The sequence below is a fragment of the Rhipicephalus microplus genome, chromosome 8 (genome assembly GCF_043290135.1).
Source record: "Rhipicephalus microplus isolate Deutch F79 chromosome 8, USDA_Rmic, whole genome shotgun sequence".
In the NCBI taxonomy this organism is placed as follows: domain Eukaryota; kingdom Metazoa; phylum Arthropoda; class Arachnida; order Ixodida; family Ixodidae; genus Rhipicephalus; species Rhipicephalus microplus.
The window spans coordinates 30,978,662-31,002,058 of NC_134707.1; the positions used below are offsets into that span (position 1 = coordinate 30,978,662).

General features: G+C 44.9%; 1 long non-coding RNA gene across 2 annotated transcripts; it reads left to right on the plus strand.

The window, feature by feature from the left end:
* Window positions 1-13,365: 13,365 nt before the first annotated feature.
* On the plus strand, window positions 13,366-19,497 carry LOC142768440 (uncharacterized). 2 transcript variants are annotated; one of them, XR_012885284.1, is made up of 3 exons: window positions 13,366-13,624; window positions 14,544-14,600; window positions 18,091-19,497. It is a non-coding gene; the product is annotated as an uncharacterized LOC142768440 (long non-coding RNA). The 2 variants fall into 2 exon arrangements; XR_012885285.1 differs by lacking the exon at window positions 14,544-14,600.
* The last annotated feature ends 3,900 nt before the right edge of the window (window positions 19,498-23,397 follow it).

Consider the following 23,397-nt stretch of genomic DNA (forward strand, 5'->3'; position numbering starts at 1 on the left):
CGTTTGTTGAGAACCGCGTCATTGCGTGGCAACTAATAGTATGATTTTTTGTTAGCAAGCAAGTGTACTTGAAAGAAGGCCGGGAGCAGTTATCAAATTTGTTCAAAGCGCCGTCTGATCGGTGAACATGAGGTTATGCTGCATGGGCAGCGGCGTGTTCATTCTTTTGGCTGCGCGGCAATGATCCCATAGTGGGGTTAGGGAGTCTGGTCGATTGTGTGCTCGTTTGCTGTAGCGTGCTTGGTCACCCAGTAACCGTGAACGAACGTTAACTCTGTTCCATTCAGTGCCATGACGATTCGATTAGCTGCATCTGTAAGACCGAAACATGAACGCTTGTTTTATGGCTGGTCCCGGGGAGTTATACCTCCTCGAGCTTGCATGATTTTGGGTCAACTACGCACGCGCACTGTCGGATACAGAGACGCGTAATCTGTTATCACATAGGAATTACGTGTGTTTTGCGCGTTTACAGCGGCATACGTTCTGTGCAGGCATACTCCAAAGACGCCGTCATCCCAGTCAGATTCGTTCTTTTGGCGTGTACACGCGTTTATGATATTCGCCGCGATTGGGTTTGTGAAGTGATAAGGGATAACATAGGACGTAGTGTACCGAGCATTCGCTTGCTACTAATAATGTAAGCGCACGGTCGTCGATCATAGAGTGCTTGTGAAAGGAAGCCTCGTGCTGTCGTTAATGCCTCTTAAAAGGCAGTGTACTACGTTCTGTCAGTAAGTGGGTGTGCGGAATATTGTGCATAGAGTGAAAATCTCGAAGTGTCACGTGTTCACGTATGCTTTTTCTCGAGTTTGTACACTTCAGCCCCGCAATACAACTTTGAGGCGATCGGTCTAGTGGCTAAGGTACTCGGCTGCTGACCCGCAGGTCGCGAAATCGAATCCCGGCTGCGGCGGCTGCATTTCCGATGGAGACGGAAATGTTGTAGGCCCGTGTGCTCAGATTTGGGTGCACGTTAAAGAACCCCAGGTGGTCGAAATTTCCGGAGCCCTCCACTACGGCGTCTCTCATAATCATATGGTGGTTTTGGGACGTTAAACCCCACATATCAACTTTGAAGCGATCGAGTACTGTTGCCTCGGATGTTGTCACTGTGATCTAGTTTGCTGCATGTGGTGCACAAAAATGACACAATTGACATCCGGCCCCACCGATTCCCTCGCTACGCGCGGAATGCCAAGACGTACGACATTCACAAGTCACCTGCCCTGCCCCTTATCGCAGCTGTAGTATTGCACCAAGTTTGTAGGGGCGAAGCTGCATAAGGCGTGGGTCGGTCGTCAACTGTGTATATATGCATGTATGTAGTGACCACCTCGCAGCATATCCACGGATTGAATGATGATGAGTGGGGCGAATCATCGGATGGTTTTATTGGCAAACCATGAATCATCCACTGGTCATGTTCGTCCGGCGTCTGTCAGTCTGTCTGTTTGACACATGGACGGACGGATGGACGAACGCACGGACGGAGGGTTGTATAGACGAACGTAGAGATGCATAGACGGATGCACAGACGGACGCACGGACGAATGGACAGATGCACAGATGGACACACGGACGAACGGACAGATGGATGGACACAAGGATAGATGCATGTACGGACGGACTCACGAATGGACGGAAGCAAGAACACATGAATGAACGGAAGCGCACGGGCTTATGTACGCTGCCACTCACTCATCCTCATTCACTCCGTAGATATGCTGTAATTTTTTGAACGAATTCCTGCATTCGCAAACTTTTGAGCGTGCATATGGTGGGTCGAATTCCTTCTTGAGTGACTTTGCAGCCTATGAGTCTGGGACATTAGAATGCTTTAGCAGATTCTTCGCGTATAATTTAGTTTTAAGAGTTTGTACATACGACTACATTTTCTCATGCTTACGCGTTCTTTGACAGATTCTTAGGAAACAGTGTGCGTGCATGTGTCTGAGTGTTCGTATGTGGATGCGAAGTGCGCGAGTATATTGTCACATGTGAGGACATTGTTGTGAGTGGGCGCAGCAAGAATCAAGTACTATTTATAAGCTTTTTCAACTTCCAAATCTCGCAGGAACTATGTAATGATTCTTTCTAGCACCTGCATGTCAGACGCTTTCAACGGAGACAATTCAGTACATATTGTTACATTTGTATTGTGTCAAGAATTTTTAAGACGACCAATGGTGATTATTAGGTTACAAGTAGCGAATATCAGTTGATGGAATTTTTTTGTCAGCAAATAGGATGGAATGTATCACATGTCAAGGATAAACTTTTTATCCATATATGAAACCACTGATACTGTAAAATTTCTCATTACACACAATATTTTGATGTCATAATAATGAAGGTACATGTCATATTGAATGGTAGAATAAGGCTAGTTGATCATGTGCTATGATACGTTCATGAATACGTCAACGAAGGTGGCAATAAACAAGGCGAGCGTCTTGTTGTGGCTTTTATATGCGCTCTTAAAAACGCTGGTATTTTATACGTGAAGTTTAAGAACCCAAAACCACCATATGAGTATGAGGAATGCCGTAGTGGAGGACTCCGGAAATTTCGGCCACCTGGGCTTTTCTAACGTGCACCCAAATCTGAGCACACGGGCCTACAGAACGCTGCAATTTATTCTCAAGCTAGCATGTCATGTTGTTTGATGGCATTTGGGTTATGTGACGCACGAATGTCGTATGCCCATTTTCACATGCTAGTTAATCAAATTACCGGGATCTCGCCGTGTAATTTTATGCTGATGCTGCTCAATGCGTGCGGTGTGAGTGGTGACTAAATACCAAGTTGCCATGCCGTTCTTACGCGTTACTCCGCCCCCTTAAAATAATGATCGCGGCAGCGTAATGGTATTTTTGTCGTTCATGTCAATGTTTGTGCGTGAGGTGAGTTATTTCAGGCGTATACATGCCCAGGTGCGGAAATGATTGCAATTGTGGTCACCTAATTGTGATACCTACAGTGTACATGTTCACGTATACGATACCAAAGCCATGGTTTTCTTTCTGGTTGTGACTAGTAGATAATGTCATCAGGTATGCATGTCTTAATAGCCATTTACGTTCTTCTGTATACGGGTAATAAAATGTCCACAACGGCTTCATGACTGATTCACAGGACAAAAAAAAAAGAAAACCACTGTGACGGCACCGTTGTTATATGCCAGTTAACCAAATCACCACGATCGCTCCATGAAGTTTCGTACTCATGCTGCTAAATGTAGGTTATGTGACTGGCGTCATCCCACTATACGGAGGCATGCTGTGGTATTTGTGTGGTGCCCCGTCATTCATTTTTGCTTTAATTTGTGTGTAACTGCGTTCGCATTCTTTCGTTTAAAATTGCTTTGAAAGCCATTGCTTCTTTTTTGGTAGTCAAGGAAATACTTCTTTGGTGTTGCAGGAATCAACTGATGCTGAAGTTTAAGGTATGTAATGATGAAAGTATTGATTTTTTTATGCAGTATTCATTTCAGACAGTATTTCAGACATCAGCAATTATTGAAACAAAAAAAATCCCGAAAATAAAAAAAAATCTTAGAACATGAATAATATTGTGCACAAGGTCAACATTGAAAATCGAAATATACCTTTTGAACTAAAGTAAGGCGTATTGTTTGGCTGGCTTATTTATCCATTTCAAGACACCTCTAAACTCTGTGCAGCGCGTGCGTGCGTGTTCTACATTACTAACTTGTATTCTTCGCGTACAAATTAACACGCTCTTTTGTGAAGAAGAGTTTTCGTAGAAGGATGATCGTAACCTTGCACACCTGGTAGGATGACTTCGAGGAAAAAAAAACGCAGCTAAAAAGAAACTTCTCATATAGTTTCAAGGAAGTGCCTAATGACAATTAAAGTACACACACAAACACACACACACACACACAAACACACACGCGCGCGCGCACACACACACGCACTTAGGCAGGAAAATTTCCAGTTGAGATTAATGTTGAATTAAATTGTACAGTGTTGCCCTACATTGAACTTACTAGAATACTTGACGCGTCTTGTATTGCGTATGAGCCATGCACGGAGGTCGAAAAGTGGCAGCTCACACTGATGTTATGTGATGAGTAGTCTGTGTTCTGTAGTACATAGATTTCTTTTCGCAGTGACATCGTCAGCATCGCGGGTGGAGCTGTTGGCATCGCATCCTTCTCGTCTTCGCACGTCAATCGTGGGAATACTCTAGGCGCCACGAGTTCAGGATTCTAAACTCTGAGAAGGTTAGTGCGTGTTGTTTTTCGAATTATTTGATGCTCCTTCATGTCTACGTGTGCTGGGGTAGCACTAAGGAAGGATAACAGGAAAATTATTGTAACTTCCGGCTTGTCGCTGCGTGTGTATGTATAGGCAGTGCTCCTCAGAAGTGCGTCTGGTTAATCCTGTGCGACCGTGCTTAATGAATTGAGCGTTGTCGTGTACGGGAATAATCACGGGAAATCAATCTATCTGGTTTTTCTGTATGAATGCGACCCTTATTTTGGAGATATATATGAATATAAATCACTCTTTTCCAATGATTCCAATGACATTTATGCCTGGTATTCACGATTTCAATCAAAGGACACTCAGTGCAAAGCATTGTATAACTTGATCATCACTGTATATTCGGCTATATCTATCGACAAAGAAACACGGCCTGCTGTCTCTAAAATAGCCTGGAGTTTCCGAAATCAAATGTTTTGACTGAAGGTCTGACCTCGAGCAGTCAGTACTATCAGTCTAACAAACGCAAAGATCACGTATATATCTCATTGTAGCCAGTGGTCTGTCCGCACTCTGCGATCCAAAGCTTGCAGTTGATGCACGAAGAACACCTGCGCGTTAGTCTGTGCCAGAGTGTGACTAGTTAATTTTCCACACTTGATCTCCGCGCATTATTATAGCCGTACGGAGAGCTTGAAGTAAAAACAAAGCATTGGAGAACAGAAGTTGCACCATGTTTGCTTCTCACTTCATCTTTTTCGGGTGATGCAGGTATTCAGATGATTTCATTTGGACGCTGAGACACGCAGGCGGACCCTGTGGAGCAGCGAGTTTGCCGTGGAAGAGCAGTCTTCGTCGCATTGCATTGAAACTATTTCAAGCCCCGACCATCGGCAATGTCATCTCGCATAAAAGATTCTCAACATGATGGTACTCATGGCATCAAGCACAGCCACGCGGACAACTACGCCTACGATCTCCTCAAGGGATCACCAAGAGGCCGCCCTGGAAAAGAACCAAGCGACAGCTTGCCTCATGATCAACAAGTGCTGGTGTCCGAGAACTCTGGTTCACTTTCCGGTGAATCCCTTACAGATGGACGTGCCCTCTTCAAGGCAGAGGAACGTACGGGTGACAGCCGGGATGCGGAGTATCACGCAGGGGAACAGACGCCCCGAAGATCTCACCAAATGGAACGTCACCGGCCCAGCTCTTCCACCATGATCTACCGACCACGAGCATCAAGCGAAAGGCACCGCGAACGCAGCAGGAGCCCTCGAAGGCGTCGTAGTTTCGACTGGTACAGGTATCGGGAAGCGCACGAGCGTCGACGAAGTAGCTTAAGTCCGGCTTCTCGTGGTTACTCATCGGAAAGGCGATACTCTTCGCTGCCTTTCGCTGTCTCCAGAAGTCGTTCGCGTTCCGGCGTCTTGCACAGAAGAACGCAATGGACGCTAGCGCCTCGACCGTATCATCCGGTGAGGCTGACACAGTCGGACCGTCGCAGCACGCAACTGCACCATGTACGTTCCGTCGAAACCGTACGTCGCGGAGGCGAATGGCGGCACGGCGGCGCCATTTCTGCTGAACAAGAACATTCGAGAATCATTGAGACTGACCGTGCAGTCGAAGATGTAAAGAACTCCGGGGTCGAACGTGTCATACCAAAGGTACCGCTTGCAGGGCAGCACCTGAAAGACCCTCGCAGGGAAAACTACTCTGCGGGATCTCGTCGCGAGTCGCATCTTCAAGAATACGAGTTGATAGACCGTACAATGTTCACCAATGAAGAACATTACAAAGAAGCGCAAGACATCTATTGTAGCTGTGACAAATCGTTGGAACTCCATTACTACAGTCCCAGCAGTTACGCGCGGCCATTCGTATGCAGAACGTGCACAGTTAGATCGAGCGATATCTACCATCCGGAAAACCATGACATCGCCTCTTCCCGCCACCGTACCTTGCAGTGTTGCGATTACCTGGGTCAGGAGGGTCAAGACATGCGTGTAGAGGGTTCAAGACCCGTTGAGTCTCTCGCATACTACTGCCCAAAATGCCCAAGAGCCAAACAATATCCCGCTCCCTATTGTCCCGCGGTTCCAAGGCCTGAAGAATGCCTTGCTCGATGTTGCCCGAGAGCCCTGGATCCAGCCCTGTATGTGGGAGAACATCCAATACCTGGCGGTCCACTTTCGAGAGGCTTTCACAACAGGCTAAACAAGCTGCACTCAGAGGAAGTGACGATGAGGAGTGCTCCATTGATGCGTCAGCGGCCGCTGAACAGTGAACGCACGTTGTTTCACTATAAACGGGACAGGGCGCGCTGTATAGTCGAGGAGATGATTCACTCAATAAGGGCGCAGAACAACGAAGTCGAGGCTTTGCGAGATGACATGAGAGACTTGAGAGTCAAAATTGTGGATCTTCATGTTGAGGAAAAGAAGGCACAAGAAGAGTCGCTAGCATTCATCGCTGCTGTGAAACAACTAATGGCTGAACCAATTAACTGAACATAATCTGTTGAATCACACTGTTCATACATAAACAGCCAACCAATGGATACCGAGGACTGCATGTTCACCGTAGCTGCTAAACCGTGCGTCGCCGTAATATATATATATATATTTGACATTTCTATACTTATCCATGCTGTTTTATTTTCCTCGTAGAAGCAAAACGTCATTCTATTATGAATGTTACATGATTTTTATGGTGATGAATAAACGGTGCTTCATGAACGTCGTTGCAGTTTGATTAAACGTTCCGTGAGTAATCGTTGTTGCATTCTTTCCAACAGCAGAATGCTTGATAACCACCCCACGGCAAAAGCTAAAGAAGCTTTTTGGTTTAGTAAGTCTAGAACCCACAGTGTATTATTTCGTTTTGTTTGGTGCTTAACATTTATCAAATTAAGCACCAAAGAAAATGGAATAATACACTGTGAGTTGTAGACTTTGCAAATGACCTGTAACAATTAAATTTGAACCATTGGAGTGTGCGGGACGTGCGATTGGCGCGCGTCAAGTCCAGAGTAAAGGTACATATGTCCAAGGACTGAGTTCATAACACTGGAGGCGTGGTAGACTATGCCTTCACAGCCCTCATTTTTAACGCTTGCTTGTTTATTTATCCATTTATTCACGTTACCTTACACGTTCCCATAGGGACATTGAGTTAGGGAGGGGGGGGCGAGAAAATAAAGCCCGAAATATAACAGAAACAACAGAGTACAAAACATTACAATGTGCTAATATAACATAACTTACATAGGAAGGACATGCAAAAACAATGTAGTTACAATGGTGGTGTCTAACACAAATTGAGTAAATGGCAGGTACTCAAAATAAATGGTGCCAAAACATGAGCACGAGGAACAAAGTCAGAAGACATTTTCAGATGTGTACAGGTACACAGAGCTACATTTTTATGGAAAGTAATGCCGGTATACTTGGTTGCGGAATAGTGTATGGTCAGTAATTGAAACGATTGTGTTAGGAAATTTTTGTGTTGGGGTTTCTGTGGTCGGTCAATCACTTTTGTGTTGGGACTATCGATCAATAATATTATAACATAGTAAGCATCCAAATCTAACCACTCCTGATGGGGTTGATCACATCGACGTGACGTTGTGTACAGAGCTCAAACGCAACGTTTCAGCATTTCAGCTTTTCTGATAGGTGTTTGCTGAAAAAAAAAATCCTCCGAGTACTAACGACTTATAGTTGTAATTATCTGCATTTTACAAAACTTATTACTATAATTGTTACAAGTTTCCTATTATGGGGAAACTGAACCGCTGACTAAAATGGGTGACGCTGTTTTGGCGATTCTGGGTTACCCGTATTTCGAGGCCTGCTCGGGACCTAGCTAGAGAGATATTCTGCAGTGTCTCAACCCCCGTGTATACGCGCATGGAAAATTGAAATTCCGGGGCGGCCTTTACCTCTATATTCTCTCCCCACTTGCTGTACTACTAATATTACTAATATTACTAGTACTACATAATTTTCTGTGAGTAATTAGAAAGCGTCCCGGCATAAAAGCACCAAGTCTAGAGTTCACAATAAATGGATGCAAGGCGGCCTTACGCAAAAAAAGAGCTGAAAGTCTTGTAAGGTACGCGAAGACGCCGTTAAAAAGCAAAGAAAAAGCAAGACTCTGTGGTTAGGAAGTGACGTGAGCATTACGGCACCACACTGGTATTCCGCCACGCTTGCATGCTTGCTCCTGCGAAGTTTTTAAGGTGAACGTATACTTGTATTTTTTCGGGCTGTTCACCGTTTTACACGTCGTAACTCTAGATTCGTTGCCAAGTCTCCCCAATGTTTCTTGCTCCGTATGTGAGGCGCATAAATGATTCACAATAGGAAGTGATTGGTGAGTCTCTCGTCACACAGTGTAGCAAAAGATAGGGCCCTGCTTACAGGAATGGCAATGGTCGCGACGCTGTTCCTATGCATTCGACAGCGACGTACTCGTTACCATTCAGTCAGTAATATTTCGGTCGTTTCTCCCGAGTTTATGTTCACCTTCAGGACTTCGTTTGGCTCATTCACCGGGAGCAGTTTAGCGTTCGCTGACGTCACTGTTGCGGGAGTCTTCTCGCTGACTTCTTCGCGCTGCTTGGCGTGAGACGTCAACGCCTCATCCGTTACGTTCACCTTGAAACCATCGTCAGCCACCGAAAAGTCGACCGGTACTGCGACAGGGATTGGGTACAAGCGCCTAATGAAGAAGGCGTAGGTGATCACCAACACCAGCGTATTCAGAAGCAGGGCCAGCAGGACGAATTTCGAGAAGCGTACGCAGGGTTGGGGCCACTTGTCCCGCATGTTCATATTGTAAGCAAGTCGCTTTGTTAGCAGGCTGCTGGGCCATTGCCTGTCGGTTACTTTCTCCTCTTGCGCCAAACCAAAAGCGTAATAGTCTTAGAATGGAAGCCTTAGATGTACCTCGAGTTTCCTCATATCGTGGGTATGTGCAAAATCAATTTAGGTGCAGAGAACTGTCGGAAGGAAGGACCAATGGAATAACTGAGAACAAAATTTACAGGGCTAGTGTCATTGCATCGTTTTAAATAAATAGATACGTGGCCATGTGAGCTTTAGTCAGATTGTTATGAGACTGTTTATTGTGGTTACGCTATCTCACTGAGGGTATCAGTGCCACCAAACTTGTCTGTAGTTTTGTCGTTTTTTTTATACATTGAAGGGCTCAACTAACGGCGATACGGCACCAAAACGTATATATATTGAAACAGTTGGGTTGATTCAATGCACGTTTTATGACCAGAATAATAGCATTCCTGATACACAAAATCTCTCTCTCTCTCTCTCTCTCTCTCTCTCTCTCTCTCTCTATATATATATATATATATATATATATATATATATATATATATATATATATATATATATACATATATATATATATATATATATATATATATATATATATATATATATATATATATATATATATATATTTATATATATATAGTGCTTAACAGAAAAAGATACCGGTGATTACGTCTTGCTTAAAGTTGTCTATGCAGGATAGCACATGAAACTGAAATACTACGCACTCTAACTCGTCGTGACAGCTCAAGTTATAGGATGTCACCACGCTAAACTTAAGGGCACGGGTTAGATCTCCGGTGAAGCCAGTCGTATTTTTATAGTGGTGACATGACTCACGCCCTTAGCTTGAAGTGCGCGTTACATAACACGTGGTCAAAGCAACACAAAATCAGGAAGATGCGGAGTTTCCGACCACGCCATGCTTCGTAGTGATATGCTTTACACAACAATTGATGATTGATAAGTGGGGTTTAACGTCCCAAAACCACTATATGATTATGAGAGACGCCGTAGTGGAGGGCTCCGGAAATTTAGACCACCTGGGGTTCTTTATCGTGCACCCAAATCTGAGCACACGGGCCTACAACATTTCCACCTCCATCGGAAATGCAGCCGCCGCAGCCGGGATTTGAACCCGCGCCCTGCGGGTCAGCAGCCGAGTACCTTAGCCACTAGACCACCGCGGCGGGGCAACTTTTCACAACAATAACCCCAGACGTGAACGTTAATATTACATGCTCTGCAACCTAAATATAAATTGCAGAAGCAATCAATTCAAAGGTAAGTCGCATTTACTCATTTTGATGCATCTGTCATGATAGGTAAACGCGGATACTAGAAGACATCTTACCTGCAGTACACAGAAAACTGATTGTGCACAAACTTGTGCTTCCTGTATTGCCAGCATTGTTACGAAACGCAAGGGCGTAGGCAGAATTTTGTCCCAGACACTATAGCGGGTCCTGGACAGAATAGGTGAGGCCGCTTAACAACTTTATATAGGAAATAAAGCCTGTGTCCGTGCGCGCTCTTTTACGTGCGTCTTTAACGCGGGAAATTGAAATTTGTCGGCAAGTTTCTACTATATGTGTTAATGATTACCGGACTTGCTGCAACAGAACGACGGCAGCCCGTAATACCGGGCATAGACATACTTTAGTACTTCCAGTATTCACCGTGGTTGGCTTCGTGCTGGCCTCTCTGCTGCCTCCACTTTCGCTTGTTTGACTGCTGGTTGACGTGGTGCTCGCCATTACTGTACAAACGGAGTACACGCAAGGCGTTGCCACCAGCCGGAAATTATCATCTTCTTCTTCACCGTCGTTCTGGTTATAGTGGTAACTTCATCTCGTGGCGCATATCCACTAAGATTCACATCACATCTACAAAGGATATCAATGCCGTTAGGGCGAAGGTTTTATATGCCTCATTAAAGGCCGTTAGGGACAGTCGGTGGCGTCGCCGTCAAAATGAGTGATACAAAGCATCACGTGGCGAAGTCAGAACTTACCGTCCCAGGTCACCAAAATGTGCGGCGTCTTCATGACGTCACAATAACATAACGTGATGTCGCACGATGACGTCCGCACTTCGCACAGACGCTGGTTCAATGGTGGGCCCGTCCTGCATGTAGTGCTGAACAACTTTTGCTTTGATTTGATTGATATGTGGGGTTTGACGTTCGAAAAAGCACGATATGATTATGAGGGACGCCGTAGTGGAGGGATCCGGAAATTTCGACCACCTGGGGTTCTTCAACGTGCGCCCAAGTATGAGCACGCGGGCCTACAATATTTCCGCCTGCATCGGAAATGCAGCCGTCGCAGCTGGGATTCAATCCCGCGACCTGCGGCGAACCACTTTTGCGTAGAAAGCTTTCGAAGGGGAGAGGGAGGACAACATTCTGGCGGCACTGGAAAATTTCGTGTCATTTTGAGCGAGTACACTGAAGCCTCCCAGAATGTCACTTTAGCAGCAAGCTCCCAGATGAGAAATGATAAGGACTTCGGAAATGATAGTAATGATGATGGTTATTCAAGTACCACGACATCTATTTATTTTTACGAGGGCGAAACGCCTTAAGGTGTAGGCTTGCCTGTTGCACGTTGCCTCATGTTATCAACAAAGTGAAGGTGAGGTAAACAATAATAATTATATCTGGGGTTTCACGTCCCCCAAAACCAAGATATGATTATTAGAGATACCGTGGCGGAGCAATCAGGAAATTTCGACCACTTGTGTTTTTCGAAACTTTTTCCACCACCCGTGTACTGACGCCATTCGATGAGTACACAGGCTTCTAGCATTCGTACTTTCATGAAAATACAACGTCAGGGACCGGAAGGAAAGCCACGACACGCGAGTATGCGGCCCAGCACTGTACACCACCGAGGCTATTGCGAGACATCAAAATGTCGTGAATGCCTCCCCCCCCCCCCCAACCTATTTGTCTAACACGAGAGTGTACAAGTGCCCTATCAGACACAAAAAAATTTACCATTAGTGGCTTCACAGGTGGTTCAAAAAATTACGATTATTCACCATATTACAGCATGAAGATTTCAACATCCACAACACTTGTATCGCCTGAATGACTCCCTTATGACCTAGCACAACGTGACCTCGTTTGATTTTGGGATCACAACATATCGTCGCAAGTGACGAATCATGTAACCTGTGCCAACAAGCACTGACTGCAGTCTTGGATGCAATGTGTGATCACTTTAGGTGCTGAAAGCTTTTGAAGAGGGCTGGGAGAGGTCCACGAAAAAAATGAGATCGCTTTAACCTTCAATTAGAACCAGACGAATGCGTAATACACGTGTAAGTCATTTCCATTTCTTTAGGAGTTTGCATGGTTCCTTGCTGTTCGCTCGTTTTCTAACTTGACTGAACTGAAACGAATGGTTTTGAAGTGGGCGTGTCCCATGGGATGTGCACTTACTCTCCCCTGAAACGCAAGTGACTCAACCAAGACAGACCGCTTGAGATACGATGAAATATTAGTGATAACGACACGCCCTTACCAGTGGCCCGTTCCACGGCTCGATCAAACTCTAGGCTGCCTCTCATGGCTCATTCGCCGAATTGCAATTAGATCAAGAACAAAGGCGCTTAACTAAAGCATAGTGGATCTAGTGCTCTAATTTACCTACATGTACTTTTTCGAAGCTGCATGATGCACAGAATCCTCAAGCAGCATTTACTCTGTTTCCCATCAAACTCTACTTCGAAGTATCCCATGATTTTTTCTTCACTGACGTGTTAGGATATTCAACATTACCACCGCAATAAAGAATGAACAATTTCGCTGCACTAATCTCTTTCTCCCCATGAGAATTCTTTATTGGCGAGAGCCTTGAACGGGGCACTGAGAAACCAATCGTACACTGTTTCCTAAAATGCTTCAAATATTTGTTTCTCTGCTTGAGCAAAAGGGTGCGAGAAAAGCGCTTAACCTGCAGGTACCTTCGCAGGGCTCAACCAGGTGGCTTTGAGCCACAAATGCGCCGACATGGGGCCAGGGGCACCAACGGACTTTCGAAGATGGCTGCGCCGAGTGCTCTTGTGAATTCAGACTCCTAAAAAAAAAAAAGGTCGCAAGTTTTTTTTTTTTCTGCTTCGTCGCCAGCGACCATTTTCTTGTCGTTTAGGATGGTAGTTGTTCCCCTTTCACAAGATAAGAAAGATGTTCCCCGTTCAGAAGATAAGAAAAATCATTCCATGCGAAAGACTGCGGACGGGGGCGCTGGGTTCCCAAACATGACGAGATTATCACACTCTACTGTGACACAACACAGGCAAGGCTATGCGTATGCTGCTTCGTCGTTTTTTGTTCTCCTTTCCCTCAGTTCTGAGCGATAGCAATGCCAACGACAATGACAGAAAGCTCAGAGATCACCATTCTTTTTTTTTTACCACGTCCGCACAGTGTAATCCACCTTTAGAAACCCGGTGCCCTCAGCTTTGGCCTTTTAATTCCGATCGACCGGAGAGGCGTTGCGTGCACAAGGCTATTTGACTTGGGTAAGTTCGTGCATTCTTCTTCGCTCTTGTGAACAAGTTCTGCTTGCTTGTGGTAGGGACTCTGAACCATGATTGCAAGTAGGGTTGCATAAGTCGCGTCTTTCCCTCTCGTCAACATTCTCTCATCGTGCGACTACTCGTAGTAACTTGACTCTGATTGAAGAGTGACACAAATTATCAGTTACAAAATCAGATGACATTTTTTTTTACTCGTCGCTGTCCGAAATGCCGTGTGGCTACGAATGTGCTGTGCTTAGTTGCGCGAAGAAGTGCTTAGTTACGGGAACGCATTAACGTGTCAGTGAAGTAGCATGCCAATGTTCGGGCGATATATCACTCGTTCCTGGCCGTACTTTGCAGACGATACGCTGTCATTTGGGGCGTTGCCGCCCTGATACAGCCATAAAACCTTACGTTATGTTAACATGTGCCTGGTGTAGGAAGTACCTTACGAATATGGCAGCCACATGGTTTAGTTTTCTTCTGAACTTCGTGTCATCAATAGGGGACCAGTAAAAGAGCGAGGAATTGTGGGATGTGTCGTCTGCTGCCGGGTTCCGGTTCGAAGAGAGTAGGCGACGGGAAACTGCTCTGCTATAAGCCTCAGATTATTCGAAATTCGCTCGTGCGGTCGCCCGTTTATTATCATCCTGCTAAACCATGGTCGGTTGTTCAGCCGTTGGTTGCTGGAACTCGAGCGTGAAAGGCAAACGCATGTATTAATTCTTAAGGAACGATGAAACAAAAATAAGGTGGGCCATGGCTGTGAATATACAGGTATACCCTTTGAGTACCGAACATTGCAGTCAATGATTGCGAAGACTATTTTACCACAGGTACTTGCGTATTCCGCACTAATAGAAAAGCTTACGCATGAGTTTGCTGCGCATAATATATTGAGAAATAACTTTTCGTGCAGGCGCACCTACCAAAAATATTACGGGAACGCGCGGGCGAAATCTACCTGCCATACGAGGTGAGCGCCGGCCATTGCACCCATATATGTGACAAAAAAAAAACATGAAAGTTTCACTGAAAAGTAAGCTCACACACGCTGGACGAGTGCGTTTGTGTTTATCTTGGTCAAACTGTGCACCAGTACGGCACACAAAAGAAGTGTGTTAAACAAGCGCAGGGTTTTGATTCGTCGGTGCCTTCTATGTCTGACAGTATTGTTTATGTGCTGCAGTGCCGCGCAGCTTGACCAAGATCAGCGTTCAAATAAGCATCTGGCTTCGACTAAGAAATGTATATTATAGCGCGCTGAAGGCTAGAAAAAAGAAGATATCTTAACGCGCTCAATAAGTGCTGTGCCTCAGGCCAATCGACCGATGATGTCGGCCGAAGCAACGATCCCTAATGATCCCATAAAACACTGATACAAGCATCCCCATACCCTGAGATCTTTTAAATGGCATTTTTTTTTAATCTGCAGTAGCGTATCATACAACGAAAACTGTCTTTTCTATCAACTGATCTGCTAGGCAAACTGACAGTGTACCCCCGAGCAGGATAAACGCATTGCAGATCATTTTGGTGCGATAAAAAAAGTTTCCTTACCGTTCACGGCTTTCGTAGCTTACCATCGTCGCATTCACGGTTTGCACAAACAAAAACCAACTTTTAAAGCACTGACATTGCACGGAGAGGTGCGTTTTTTTTTTTCAACGGAGCGGTACAAAAATGCGCGCGTGCCACTGCTAACCCGTGTGGTGAGTCGAACCGGAAGCCTTCGTATCCCACGATTCCCTGCGAGTGCCTATATTACCGGTCACCTATTGTCCGAGCAACTTAACAAAAAAAAAACTGGGCAATATTTGGCTTACCTTGCTTCACATAAATTTTATGTACACTGTCGTCCTTTATGAAAGAGAACACGCGAACGCGTGGCATGTGCTCTGCGACGGCTGCCTACAGCACCATCAACCGACAGCAAAAGGAAGTACGTTCGCTTCAGCGTCATCTGTTGCTGAAAAGAAATATTAACGAGTTATGGCCGGTGGACAATCGCTGCTCGATTTCACTCTCTCTTTTCTCACCCTTGAAGTACGTAGTCGATGCCAACATATCAAACGTTTATCTCGACCCCGGCGCAAGCAGCAGTAATCACCCGATATCGCTCGCCACGTGAGCGATCAGGGAACGTAATCTAGTAGCGCTTGGCTACCGGCCATAACTCGTTATCTTGCTTGGCCATAGATGACGCGAAAAGCGAACGTGCTTTCTTCCCCTGTTGGTTGATGGTGTTGTAGATAGCCGCCGCAGTGCGCAGGCCACGCGCTCGCGTGTTCCCTTTCATAAAGAATGACAGTGTACACTTGTGACCTTTGGGTTCACGTGCAAAAGCTCAGATTTAAATTATTGTATCGAGTGCTTGCACAGTCAGGTTCGTTTTGCTACGGCAGCCCAAACGCTTGCAAGATATTGTCGCCATGCCTCTGCAGTTGCACGCATTTTGTGTGAGTAGCCACTAATCGAAAAAGTTCGAATGTTAAATACTAGTCACTTGGCGTGAAAAGTTAGTGTGGGCCACTCATGAAGGGAACACATTAGGGCAGAACACGCAGCGTTAGGAGGCTGAGACTTTCATCCTGTGAACTTCGAACGAACCAACCGTTTAGATCACGAATGTGCGCGGTGATTCCCCCCCCCCCTCCAACCTTCATCTGTAAACCAACTGCCTGAGCTCTTGGTGAAACTGTCCTGATTGAACAGGGGTGTCACGGCTTTGAAACAGAACTTGACCTATATACTGTGTTCTTTCGAGCAAATACTTCGATCAACAACCTGTTCCTTTTGAAGAATGAAGATATAGATGTGTTTAGAAAAAAAAATCAGTACCGTTTACATTGCAGCATGAACGTATTTTACTGTTGTGAGTATTACAGAGAATTAGCAGTTGGTAAAATTTATTTCGGTAATACCCCTCGTGATTCTAATATCATAGTTTATTTTCCGATGAATGCCGAATTGTTGTAGGCCCGTGTGCTCAGATTTGGGTGCACGTTAAAGAACCACAGGTGGTCGAAATTTCCGGAGCCCTTCACTACGTTGTCTCTCATAATCGGTTGTTATGGAACGTTACACGCCACAAATCAATCAAATCAATATTATAGTTCAATGTGCACCTGGACGTTTGTGGGGTAATTCACTGTTTTTTTTTAACTCTTAGAAGAAACCTGGTTTAAGAGGTACTATACTCGTTACAAAAAAGAAATAGTAGAATTGCACTTCAGAATAAATCGCTGTTGTATAGGGTCGTTTTTCTTGCTTTGAAAATTTGATAATCATCACTGATATTGCGAAATTGCGGCAAAGAATTCTGTCAGCCTGCAGTTAGCTTTTTCAAATCTTTATTATAATATTGAGAAATTACAGTCTAAGGATATTACAGGATCTGGTTTGTTGTTAGGTTCCGAGCGCTAGCTCTCCGCATTTTCGCTAGTGGAGCCGCGTGATCGGACCCTTGTGCACGCTCGTCATTGAGGAGAAAATCACGCGAACTTTAAAGTTTTATCCAATCACTCTCGCCGAAAGCAACCACGTTCAATGATAAGAAATTTTAGTGAGCGCTGTTTTATGTATATTGCTTGCATTTAAAGACGCCATGGTACTATACGAGCTGCTTTGTTTATCCGCTACATTGATATTGCTTGATTGATATGTGGGGTTTCACGTCCAAAACCATCATATGATTATGAGAGACGCCGTAGTGGAGGACTTCGGAAATTTCTACCGCCTGGGGTTCTTTAACGTGCACCCAAATCTGAGCACACGGGCCTACAGCATTTACGCCTCCGTCAAAAACTCAACCGCGATCCCGCGGCCTGTGGTTCAGCAGTCGAGTACCTTAGCTATAGACCACCGCGGCGGGTCATTATTCACAACGTTAACTGGGGCTGCACTCTTTAATGAGGTCAAGGCCGGGCTATTGGGGAACTATGAATACCTGTTCTGTACGCTATAGACCACTTGGGTGTTTTTTTTTTCCCCCTAAAATATTGCCGAAGAGGTCTCACAATGTCACCGTGGCCAAATGCGATTTGTGGACTTGCGCGATACCCTGGAAAATATTGTGGGTAAGATAAAAAAAAATTTCTTCTGTATATGTATGAGCCAGGGTCTGATTAATCTATGCAGGATTAAGTTGTGAACGCTATTTCAGCGATGAAAACACTTCGGATGCATTAATATACGTTTGTAAGGCAATAACGTTGAACCCACAGTAATGGTCTAGTGATCACGGTACTCGTCTGCTGATCCGAAGGTCGCGGGATAGAATCTCAGCCGCGGCGGTCGAATTTTCAAAGGAGGGGGGTATGATTGAGACCATTGTAAATAGATTTATCGGCGTGTTAAAACACTCTAATATAGCGCAATTACAATATTTCTCCGTTGCAGCGTCTCTAGTGGTTTCGACATGATTCACACTTTTTATCACTTTTTTTTCTTTTGAATCCCTTCAGCTTTTTTAGGTGTTGAACTGACGTCGCCAGTCCGAAATACAGAAGTGACTCAGGCCCTGCGAAAACCAGACCATCATGGAAAAGCGGTATTCGGAGTTTCTACCAACCATCGCAAGTACCGATATATTGCCAAGTGAATTGCACGGAGGAACGGAATGGCCGGCATCACGCGGAGCATCTAAACCATCAAGGTCGCCACAAGAAGATCACCGCGAAGCGCAGCTGCACAATGTATCCTCTGTCGAACGCGTACCCCACGAACGTGGTGGACACTGTGACGTCCACATGGAGCCGCAAGCATCAAGAAGATTGACCGAGTCACCGGCGATGACTGCAGCAGGCTCGCTCACCTGGCAAGTCGAACGTGTTATACCAGAAATGCCGTTGGTAGGATGTGATCTTGAGGATTCCCGCAGAGATGTTCACTCTACTGGATTTCGTAGCAACGTGTCTCTGCAAGGAGATTGCGAGTGGGATGACATGTGGGCGTCTACCCTCGAGGGACACTACGAATTGCAGCAGGTACAGCGCAGCGACAAGACATCTCTGAAGCATTTGACCCAGACTTGCAGTAGTTTTCCACGACCTCCAGGGTTTGTACACCAGAGGTATATTTTGGCCGACACCTACCACGATGTCGATCATGATGCGTGTTTCGAAAACCACCGTTATTTTCATGTTTGCCCTCAGTACCACCAAGGTGACTTTCTCAATTGTCCAAGATGTCCAACACCAGTGACGCCTCCTGTTAACTTGAATCATGACAGTCCAGTTCCTGAAGAATACCATGTAAGTTCTTCGAGGTCAGTGGAACACTCTGTGTTTCTTGAAGGAGTTGCACTGAGTGGTGGACAGCCGTTACGTGGCGTGTACATCAGAGGCACGAAGCTGGTTCAGCGCTTCCAAAAAATCACATGGAACAGTGCTTCAAAGACGCACAAACCACAGCAAGGGGAGGAACACTGTTCGTTTGACTTCCCGCTGGAATTAGAGGAACGAATATCAAAATCAATGCTGGACACAATAAGGGCACAGAACGACCAAGTGGACAAACTACGAGCTGACATCAGAGACATGAGAAGCAGATTGGCGAAATTCGTTGCCACCAGAAAGAAGGCTCAAGAGAAATCGCTAGCATTTATAGCGGCGGCCAAAGCCCGAATGGACGAAGACATTTAGTACCCTACTATAAATTTTGCTTTCGTTTGATTGCTGTCAAATCATAGCACCTAATCAAGCATAGGACAATCGCACCTGAATGGTCAACATGGTGTGTGGAACAAAGCCGCGGGCGCACTTTACCTGAAGCTTTTTCGCTGTCACATTTTTCTTGTATTTGAAAGAGTAGAAACAACTGCTCACAGTATGAAATGCATTTGTGGCAATAAACCACGTCTGTATATTCGACTAATGTTTCACTTCACGTAAGTATAAACACTTATTTTATTGGGCAACAGAATAGGTCCACAAAACGTTCATAAACATGGGCTTTGTATTGACCAGTGTCGTTCGATCCCGGCCATGGCGTTCGTATTTTGATAGAAACGAAATGGTAGAGGCCCGTCTGCTGGACCACGTCGGAGCACGTTAAAGGGACACTGAAGAGAAGCGATTTCTCACGTATATTGGTAAAATTCAATTTCACAATCCCGAAAACATCTTGCCACTACACAACGCTTATCTAGCAAGAAAACGTCCGAAAAGAAAATGTGGGTGGCGATGCCTCCTTGACAATCCTGTAACTCAAGAAACTTTGACGTGACGTAAAAAACTTTCAAGGCGTTTTCTGGGTCCCACATAGTTCCCAAAAGATAAAAAGTACATCGTAATCTGTGAGTGTCATAGACTTAGAATACGAACTTAAAAAAAAACTGAATCAAGGCAATATCACGAATATACAAAAAATAATTTTTGAAATTCCTTACGTCAAACGCTGATATTTTGGAGCAAAAAAAAAAAAAACCCCAAGGTGGATTTTTCGAAAGTGCTGTAGAATATGATCTGTAGAATATGATCATATTCTACAGTGTGCTCATACTTGGGTGCACGTTAAAGAATCCCAGGTGGTAAAAATTAACAGAGCTCTCCACTACGGGTTTTTAAACGTTAAGCCCCTATATCAATCAAGCTTGGTTTTCTCCGCTAATAATGAACCTATGATAGCGAAACGTATGAGTTGGGAGTTATCAGAGTGCAGTTTGTGAAACTTAGCTGAGTCAATGTTCGTTTTTAGTATCCCTTAGATAATACCAATGGTTGAAACGAGCGAGTGAACGTGCGCTGAATAGAAAAACGTGCCGCTGAATAATAATGTACCTGCGCGTGCGCTGCGAATCTACAACAGTCGAGAAAGACGTAGGAATTGTGGGGGAGTGAATCATCGCGTATGATAAGAAGTTCTGGTTGAATCTGCATTACAAAATTTACAAAGTAATGATTTCCCTTCCACTGTTCATAATTGTTGCGGTCTGATCCTATTCTTTGTCATAGTTGTTTCTGTTTTTTCGTTTGTTTCGTTCATCCTTGTCGGCAACACACCAGTGTTAGTCTTCAGCTACTTAAATTTGACGGGATTTTAAACGCGACAACATGTTTATTTCGTACGGACCTCACCGCGACAGATATCTGAAACGTGGGTGATGTTATTTTTACCTATTAAATGCGAAGCATTTCTTTGTGAACTTAGGTGTCCTTGAGCGTATACCTATCTGTTTATCTGGCCGTTTACGTTTAGGTGATCTCGTGGTCAACCCCTTAACTTTGCGTGAACCAAAAATAGCATGTGAGGGTAACGTGGTTTGACGAATATGACGCGCTGGTCAAGACATGAGTAATGCCAAAATCCCGTCACGTTCGTCGTCAAACACTTCCCGCCTGACAGTGACACATACTTACGGGTGGGTAAATGCCGTGGGTAATGCCACAGGTGATTGACACTTGGTATCTACCAAGAAACGACGAGAACACGCATGGGCAATTCGAACTCGCGAGCGTCAAAAAATACCCGACATCGGTAGCGTCTACACGACGAGAAGCTGTCAACAAGCATTTCGAATCGTTATGGCTGACGCCTTACCAGCCATGTGTGACAAGAGATAGAGAGAGAGATAAAGATGCACGGAAAGGAAGGGAGGTTAACCAGACGCACATCCGGTTTGCTACCCTGCACTGCGGAAGGAATGAAAGGAAGAAAAGAGGTTGCAGAGTGATAAGAAGGTACACACAATCACGAAAGGGCTATCAAAGGTAGAGGCCTGCTTGCTTCATCGCATCCGAACGGGATCAGCGCGTACATCAGCATGGCTCCACAAGATCAGACTCTCCGTGACGCCTCTGTGCCCGAAGTGCAAGTAAAATGGTGATATAGAACACTATTTACTTAAGTGTCGTGAGCTTAAAAAGTAACGGCAAGGTTTATTTCAGGAACTGCAACGTTTAGGCTCGCCATGTGACAGCATGACTGATGTTCTGTTTCCATATGGTCTTTCGATCTTCAAGAAACAGGTGTAGCAACTTTTTTCAATGTTTTTATATGCTACAGACCTTGATGTGACTTGCAATGAGTGACAATCATGCATGGGGAATGGTTTCACAAAAAATGTACAATTATGCTGATTGTTTGGGAAATGGCTTCACGTCAGAAAAAAAGTAAATTGTTGATGGTATAGCATGCATTACAATTTTGTACTGTTATATATAACCGCCTATGTATGAGTGCACACCGGCGGTTGGCGCTTTGTCAGGCTTTCTTTGCCTTTAGGCCAATCTCCTAGGTAGACTCTGTATATAGTGTTGTCTTAAATATTAAAAAAATTGAGTACCGGCACAATACTCCATGTGGAATAGCACAGAGGCCACCGGCTTATGCAAGCTTACGTGGCGCTATGCGCAATTTTTTAAGAGCCTGTTCGTGCTTAGTTAAAAACAAACAAACAAAAGGGCATTAGATACAATTAGCAAAAAGAAAACCGGGCGGGGCAATTGCCTGCAAATTATGCAAGGCTAGATCCATCAGCTACCAACAACATCCCAAACTAAACACGACGAATGCAAAGAAATTAATGTCCGGGTCGCAGCTGGAATCGAACCCAAGCCTTCTGCATCGCAATGAATCATTTCACTACAGAGCAATGCCAGGCCTCGGAACTACTTTTCAAATAGACGCTAACCTTCCTGAAACGTCTATTGTGGTTACAGTGCTGCCTACCCAATTTTATAAACATTACATACGTACTCCTTTGATACGCCTGTAACGTCGGTTTAACGTGAATTGTGGTTAGGTGCCATGCGCTGAAGTTGATTTTTGCAGCAGTGTCCAGGGCCAACATCTTCGCGAGCATCAGTGCTTCATATGAGCTTCTGGTGCTGCTAATACGCATGTTCCAGTTGGCATCGTTCCGCAAGTACAAACAACTGGTTATATAAACAGCTGCTACTTTTCAACATATGTCTGTGCGTGCAACATTTGTACATACACTCGGCGTCATTTCATGACGCGTTGCTCAATTAAAAAGTTGCAACACGGCCACCTTCCCTCTGCATGCTTCGCATAACATCGATCCCGAAGTATGCGTGGGATCTGCCGAATAGTTTTTTGTTCATTAGAATTGAGCTTGTCGTTCTCCGAAATCAGTGAATTCTTCGAGAACTATGACTAAGCAATATTGTAATTGACAACAATTGTCGCCATAAACAGGTTGTACGCCTTATACGAATCAGGTTCTCAGTACAAGTCATCCCAGCTGTAGTCAAGCATTACAGAGCGAAATTGGAGTATAGTTATATCGCTTATATCTGTACGCTTATATTTTGAAAAAAAAAATGGCAGCATATCCACGGAGTGAATGATGTATAGCGTGGCGAAGCATCCGTCCATCCATTTGTTCTTGCTACCATCCATCCATGCATGCGTCTGTGTGGCCGCCCATGCGACCATCCGCCCGTCCGTGCGTGCGTCTGTTCGTGCGTCCACATGTCCATCTGTGCGTCCGTCCCTGCGTTCGTCCATGCATCCACACCTGCGTCCGTGCATGCGTCCATCCGTCCATGCAGCAATCCATGCGTCCGTCCATGCATCTGTCTGTGTGTCCGTTCGTCCACCTATTCAACACTCCAAGTACCACCATCTCGTATCTTTTCATCATATATTCCTCATATAGAAGCGCCACCATTCAGCGCACATTCCAAGGACTGAACGAGAGGAGGCACACGTACACTTTCTTACGGCTTGCACTTCGTGTCTACTTCCCACTTTTAACCACCTCGAGTTCATGGTATATAATAGTTCACTGTATTCATGGCACTGCG